The sequence below is a fragment of the Petaurus breviceps genome, unplaced genomic scaffold (genome assembly GCF_028583685.1).
Source record: "Petaurus breviceps papuanus isolate PSGF00001 unplaced genomic scaffold, PetGlider_PUasm1.0 174, whole genome shotgun sequence".
Taxonomy (NCBI): domain Eukaryota; kingdom Metazoa; phylum Chordata; class Mammalia; order Diprotodontia; family Petauridae; genus Petaurus; species Petaurus breviceps.
The window spans coordinates 49,851,552-49,858,555 of NW_027185761.1; the positions used below are offsets into that span (position 1 = coordinate 49,851,552).

Sequence of the window (7,004 nt, forward strand, 5' to 3'; positions counted from 1 at the left end):
AGGGCTTATTTTCGGGGGAGGGCTTATTTTAGAGGAATCTTACACAGTAAGGGGAGGGCTTATTTTTGGGATAGGTCTTATTATCGGGGAAACACAGTAGAAAGCATGCTTGTTCTCTTTGCAGATGTCTTGGCTCTTAGCCTACCTTTTCAGGCTTATTGCATGTGATTCCCCTTTAAACACTAGATGATCCAACTGAACTGGTCTTCTTATTGTTATTCACACAAGTCATTCCATCTCCTATCTCTGTACATTCGGACAGACTCTGTTCCATGCCGAGAACATGCTTCTTTCCTGTCTCTGTCTCCAGCTGTGGTAGTAGATAGAGCACTGGACCTGGAGTCAGTAAGACCCGAGTTCATATCTGGCCTCAGATACTTACTAGCTCTTTGAACCTGGGCAGGTGACTTAACTTCTGTCTGCCTTGGTTATCTCTAAATGGAGGTAATAAAAGCATCCCAGGTCCCAACAGAGGTGGGCTGAAGCCAGCTCAAACACATTCTTAAGAGCCTGTTACTCAATTTTCAGTGTAAGCATTTTCCCCTCAGAAATAGGCAAATGCTGCAAATTACCGCTTGATTTACTGTTTTGTTGATCTTTGAAACTTGGGGAAATGTTAATAATGCAAAATAAACTTACAATTGGGGCATGCACTTATTTTCCCCAAGTTGCTGGTTGTTAAACATTTGCTATCTCATTCCCAGGGATTGTGAGGATAAAATGAGATATTTGTAAAATGCTTTGCAAACCTTACAACATCATCTAAGTTCTAGCTTTAATGATGATGGTGACGATTTTTAATTTCCTTCAAAGTTTAGCTAAACACCATCTCCTCCATGAGACCCTTTATAATCACTCCAGCTACAAGTACCTTCCCCTAAAAATTACCTTTTAGTGTTTATATTATACCTGTTGGCATATTATTACAATGTAAATCTTGTAATGCTATGTTTGTATATACTTATGCTGTAGAAGGCAGGGTCTTTTTCATTTGTCTTTATAGTCTTGGTGTTTACCACACTGGATGACACATAGGATATTTGCTTCATAAATACACTTGTTGATGGATTAATGATACTAAGCAGAATGAGAGCTTACCCCCACAGAGGACCAGCAGAACCTAATAAGCTTTCATTGGATTGGATCCAATAAGGGAAAATTTAATAGAGATATGTGTAAAAGATCTATACTTAGTTTTGAAAAATCACTTTCATAAATGAGAAAGATCTGGTGGTTTTAATGGTCTGCAAACTTAATGTAAGTCAACAAGGTGACCAGGCAGCCCAAAAAAGCTAATTACATTCTAGGATGCATTCATGGAGATAAAATGGCAAGAATGAGGGAAGCAATGTCTGCTCTTACTTTGTGCTGGCCAGACCACTTTTGGAGACACTGGAGTCCTGGGACTGCACTTTTGGGTCTAGCTACAAGAGTGTGTTTGGAAGATGGCCACCAGGGGAAGGGAAGGGATGGTACCAAAGCCTGGAGATCCTACCAAGATTAAATTCAGCTGAAAGAACTGGGGATATTTGCTTAGTCTGGAAGGGGGAAGAATGGGATAACAGTCTTCCTTCAATGCAGCCAAAGGGATTTTTATCATTGACCCCAGAGAGGACAAGTAAGATCCACAGGTAGAATTTGCTAGATGTGAGGAAAATGTTCTTAACAAAATTGTTCCAAAATAGAACTGGCTGCCTCAGAAAGTCATGAGTTCCTTGTTTGATAGTCAGGCGTGGGGAACCTGTGGCCTCAAAGTCACATGTGGCCCTCTAGGTCCTCAAGTGCAGTCCTTTGACTAAATCCAGACTTCACAGAACAAATCCTCTTCATAAAAGGATTTGTTCTATAAAACTTGGATTTGGTCAAAGGCCACACCCAAGGACCTAGAAGGTCACATTCGGGCGTCAATGCTGCAGGTTCCCCATCCCTGCCATAGGTATTTAGGTAGAAGCTGAAAAGCCAATTGTGGGAGATTTTGTAGAGGCAACTATGGACTTAGATGGCCCCTGGGTTGTCGTCCAACTCTCCAGCCCCTGGGTTCATGTGCTGTGGTTCATTCCTCAGGTGGTTGGGAAGTCTGATTACCCCATCCTGCTGCAGCTTCTGATACGCGATAGAGAAGAAATATTGAAGATGTGTGTCATTGATGAGAGATGTTTTCATTTGTAAAATGACTATTTTGACAAAGTCTCTTTGGGGGGAAGGGACACAGCACTGAGTGTACGCTTATGTCCCACCCTATACTAATGGAACAGAGAGTCCTAGAGGCAAGCACAGGGACACAAGGAGTCAGCAGAAGCAAAATACCGAAGGGGAGATGAAAGCATGGAGCCCAGACCTTGTAAGGAGTGAGGCCTCTACTACTCAGGCCATTCCCTAGCCACCCAGTGTTCTGCTTTAAGAAGGAAGAGTGGCCAGAGAACCGGTGCTCGAGTCTGAAAGCCTTGGGTGCTGCATCTGATGCATATGGGCTGTGTGATCCCGGGGAAAGTTACTGGTTTTCTCAGTGTTCCAGACATAGGACTAGAAGATACAGAGCTGGGGCCAGAGTGCATAAATAAGGGGTCATTCCAGAAACCTCCTGAAGAAATCTCAGATCAGGTGAAAAAGAATATTAGTTACTCACCCTAAATAAAAGAATTATAAAAAAGGTTTTCAGAAAAAAAAAACATTTATTAAGCACCTACTATGTGCTGAGCACTGGACTAAGTGCTTTATAAATATATGATCTTTACAAAAACCCTGTGAGTTAGGTGCTACTGTGCCCAGTCTGAGGCCGGATTTGTAACCAGGTCTTTCTGACTCTAGGCCCAGTGCTCTGTCCAGAACCCAAGGGGCAGATTCAGACTTGACATTATAAAAAGTTTCCTAACCATTTAGAACAATCTAGATGTGTGATTGGGCACCTTGGGTGGTGAGGACTTCTCCCTCACTAGGCATCTCTAAACAAAGACTGGATGGTGATTCCTCAAGGTTATTGTAGAAGGATTTCTTTTCAGACAAATAGATTGGACTACGTGGCCTCTGAAATCTCTTCCAACTGAAATGGTGCATTTATTTTGCCATTGGCAAAGGACTTCCTTAATTTTTCTTTTAAATTAGTGGCCCCAGATTCATAACTATGCTAGTATGTAAATAATGGATCCAGTTTCCCCCTGCCCTGGCTTTGGTGGTAGAGACCTGCATCCATTACTGTTAGAACTTTTCATTGAAACCAATTGGCCCTACATGCAAACTGCTTTATGAATTAATTTCCAAGCTGAAAGCCATGTCGAAGAAAGCTATTTCTTTCTTCTTCTTTAAAAATGGAGGAGGGGGCAGGGGGGATTCTCTGCTATTCTTCTCTTTCCTTGAAAAATAATCTCCTTCCAAGTGTGGCCTTGATCCACCTTCAACTTAATTGATCAAGGTCAAGCCCCCGCATTCAGAGGAAGCTGCCAGATAACCTTTTATTCCTCATTGAAGGGCCCTTAATCTCCTTGTAAAGGATGAATGCAAATTTAAAGATTTGTCATTGGGGACAGGCACTCTAGGGTGTGTGTGTGCCTGTGACAAGCCTTTAAAAAAATGGATATTATGGGAAAGCCAATGATCTTGAGTCATAGTTTTCCAAGTGTGAACATTAAGACCTTGGATCCAGTGAACTCTGCAGTGGTTACTTAACAATTTGAGAAGAATTTCACATTGTCATTGAGACAAGGATGGGTCAATGTTTACCCTTCTGTTAGAGGAAGGCACAGGGAAGGAACATGATGACTAATGTTTAATATGTCCTGAGTTGGGTCCAATTGAACACTACCACCAGGGCTCGAGCTAGGATTTGTTCAGGTATTAGTTGCTAGGCAATAGGCTTCATTATTCCTTAGAGTTTGTGCTTAAAAGCCGGACTCCTTTCACATGGTTCTAGGGAGGGCAGGTTGTCGAGGAGAGAGCCTTTGTTTCTGCATCGGCATGGCTGTGATGGGTGAAATAGTGGAGAAACTAACTCAGGAAATTAGCCTGTAATCACATTAGTTTGAAGTTGTGCAGTACAGCAGTGATGGGGGCTGTTTGCAGGAAATCATTTGTTTCCTAAGGGGCTGCAGCAGAAGGTCTGGCTGTTAAAACGTTTGTATATCCCTTCAAAGGTGAGGGTGAAAGCAAAAGCATCCCCCCCTCCCCAAAGCAGCCCCTTCAGAAAGAACCATGCTCACTTTTCTCTTGGGCTTGTCTTTTGAGATATTTCATTCAGCTCCACTGGCATTCAGAATGACAGGATTTCAGAATTTGAAGGAATCTCAGAGGCCATTATGGTACAGTAGAAAGAGCATTGGTGCCACAGTCAGAGGGGCTGGGTTCCAATCCTGACCCTGATAATTGCTTGCTGTGTGGCCTCAGACAAGTTACTCAGCTTCCCTTGGTCTCAGTTCCTCATCATGAAAGGATCAGATAAGAGAGGCTTGGAGGTCCCTTTTTAGGTCCAGGATCCATCTACTTTGGAGCAAGAATTCACTGTATAAACATACTGATAAGTTGCCATTCAGGCTTCGTGTGAAGACCTCCAGTGAGCAGGAACCACTATTCCCTGAGTCAACCTAGTTTAAAAGGTCCTCTCTCAATTATTTGGCTTATAAGGAAATGATAGGCTTCTGTACCAGGCGTCTATGATAACTGCCTCCATCCATGGAGACTGAGTTTATAACATGTCAATAAGTCTTAGATGTTGCCTGCGTCTAAATGACTGCACTGAGGTGCAGTCAGTAGCTGTCAGAGGTAGGCTTTGAACACACATCTTCCTGACTCTGAGTCCTGTACATTTTGTATCACATATTTTTAAAAATTGTGTAATTTTTAATTTATGAAATAAAACAAGAATTTCCATAACATGATACAGTACAAAGATGATTGCACAGGAAACCGCAAATCTGTTATGTACCACTTGCTATTCCTTTTAAATATATCATATTTATCATGTAAATTTCTTTTCTTTTTCCTTTTTTTCTTTCCTCTGCCCTGCCCTTCTCATTTGCATACATTACACTGCCTCTGATCACTTTGGTTTTTATAAATTGGAGACAGGCATTGATGAATTCTCAGCCAACCTTAATCCCTTTTTTATTTCTCAAATTCATACAGCTGGGTCCCATAGTGTGACCAGTGACCTGGGAAGTGGTCTCATTATTCAAATTTTCATTGTTTTGGAACCAGTGACCATATTTTACATATAATTTATATCCTCAAATAGCACGAATTTGAATACTACAACCAATTCCCATGATTTATAACACATTTAGCATAATCTACCTGTAGTTTTAATTTTAGGATCATTGATTTAGGGCCAGAAAAGACCTCAGGGATTACCAAGCCCAGGCTGCCTTCTCCATGTACAAATAAAGAAACTGGGCCCTAAAGAGATTGTGATTTTCCCAAGGCCACCAGAAGTATTAGAGGTATAGTTTGAATGCAGATCCTCAGACTCCAAATCCGGTGACCTTTGTCCTGTACTGTGGCCCCTTTCTGGCACTAAACATTTTCTTTAGGTTCATAGCCTACGTCATTCTTGTCCATTTATATCCCTATGCCTACCTCCCCATGGCCCAGGGGGAGGTTCCAGTCAGATGTCCTTGAGCCCAAATTGAGTTGAAATATGGGAGGTACAAAAGTATAGCAGTCAAATTTGGTAATGAGTCTCCAGGTGACCTAGAATTTACTTTATTCTACTTGAATGGAGTCCACCCATCTAAAGGACTGGCCTTTTGACCTTGGGCCTTTTACTGCAGTAAAACACCAGATGGGGGGGTACTCCATAGAGTTGGGCAACTTCGTTGGCTGCACACCCTACTGTGTCCATGTGAATGACCCAGATTTAGGAGCCAGCTCATGAATCCTGTCTTTTGTGGACCAAGTGCCATGGAAGCGGCCCATTCTCCAAGCCAATGACCCACTAAGCCTTAGTCATCCTGCATACCAAAAGCACTTTCTTATTAGAGTCATACTATATGAATTATAGTGGAAACAGAAGCTACTAGTCACTTTTAAAAAATTAAAGCTTTGTTGGTGATTTTTTTTCATCGTGATTATCAACATGTATATTCATACACCCACATCCAATGAACTATCCTTTGTAACCAATAGAACTAGTTAAGTAAAACCAGCCAATTGAGTGACTATGTCACAAAATGTCTGTAATATTCTGCACCCATGGTTCCCCGCCTCTCCAAGGAAAAGAAGAAGGCGCATCTCATTTCTTCTCTGGAGCCAAAATTGGTTCTGACAATTAGAGCAGTTAGTTTCATAGTATTCTTTTTACTGACATTACTTCAGTAGTTGTGCATATTACTTTCCTGGTCCTACTTGCTTCATTCTGCATCAGTTCATGAACGTTTCTCCTATGCTTCTCTGAATTACTCATAATAATAGCTGAGGTTTGCAAGTCACTTTACAATTATTATCTCATTAGATCCTCCTAACAACCCTGAGAGGTAGGTGCTATTATCACTCCCATGTTGCAGGTGAAAAAGCTGAGACAGATGGAGGGTCTAATAGGTGTCTGAGGTTGGATTTGAACTCAGGTCTTCCTGATTCCAGACCCAGGGTTTTATCTACATCACTACTTAGTTGTTACTCAGACCTTCTAGTTTTAAATCTTTGATCTTTTCAACTTTCTTATCTCTTTCATTCTTTCAACAACTTTTCTCCCCATCTCCAATATCTTCTGTCTCCAATCTGATCCCCCTCTTGCTGCCAAAATCTTCTCCTTGGTGCACAGGTCTGATTATATCCCTTTCTTTTTCAAACAACTTTCAGTAGCTTCCCAGTGCCTGCTGAGTAAGATAAAAATTCTATTATGTAGTAATTAAAACTTTGTAATCTGGTCTCAGTTTACCTGTAGTGGATAGAGTGAGGCTATACTTGATGGCAGGAAGGCCTGGAGTCCAAACTACCTCAGACACTTTACTGAGTGACTCTGGAAACACACTCTTTCTCTCTCTCTCTCTCTCTCTCTCTCTCTCTCTCTCTCTCTC

At 41.6% G+C, this 7,004-nt stretch overlaps 1 protein-coding gene across 3 annotated transcripts in view; it reads left to right on the top strand.

Annotated features, from left to right (window-relative positions):
• The window catches only part of ADAMTS9 (ADAM metallopeptidase with thrombospondin type 1 motif 9), a 194,803-nt gene that overhangs the window by 70,116 nt on the left and 117,683 nt on the right, over positions 1-7,004 (top strand). The gene's annotated exons all lie outside the window — the stretch shown is intronic.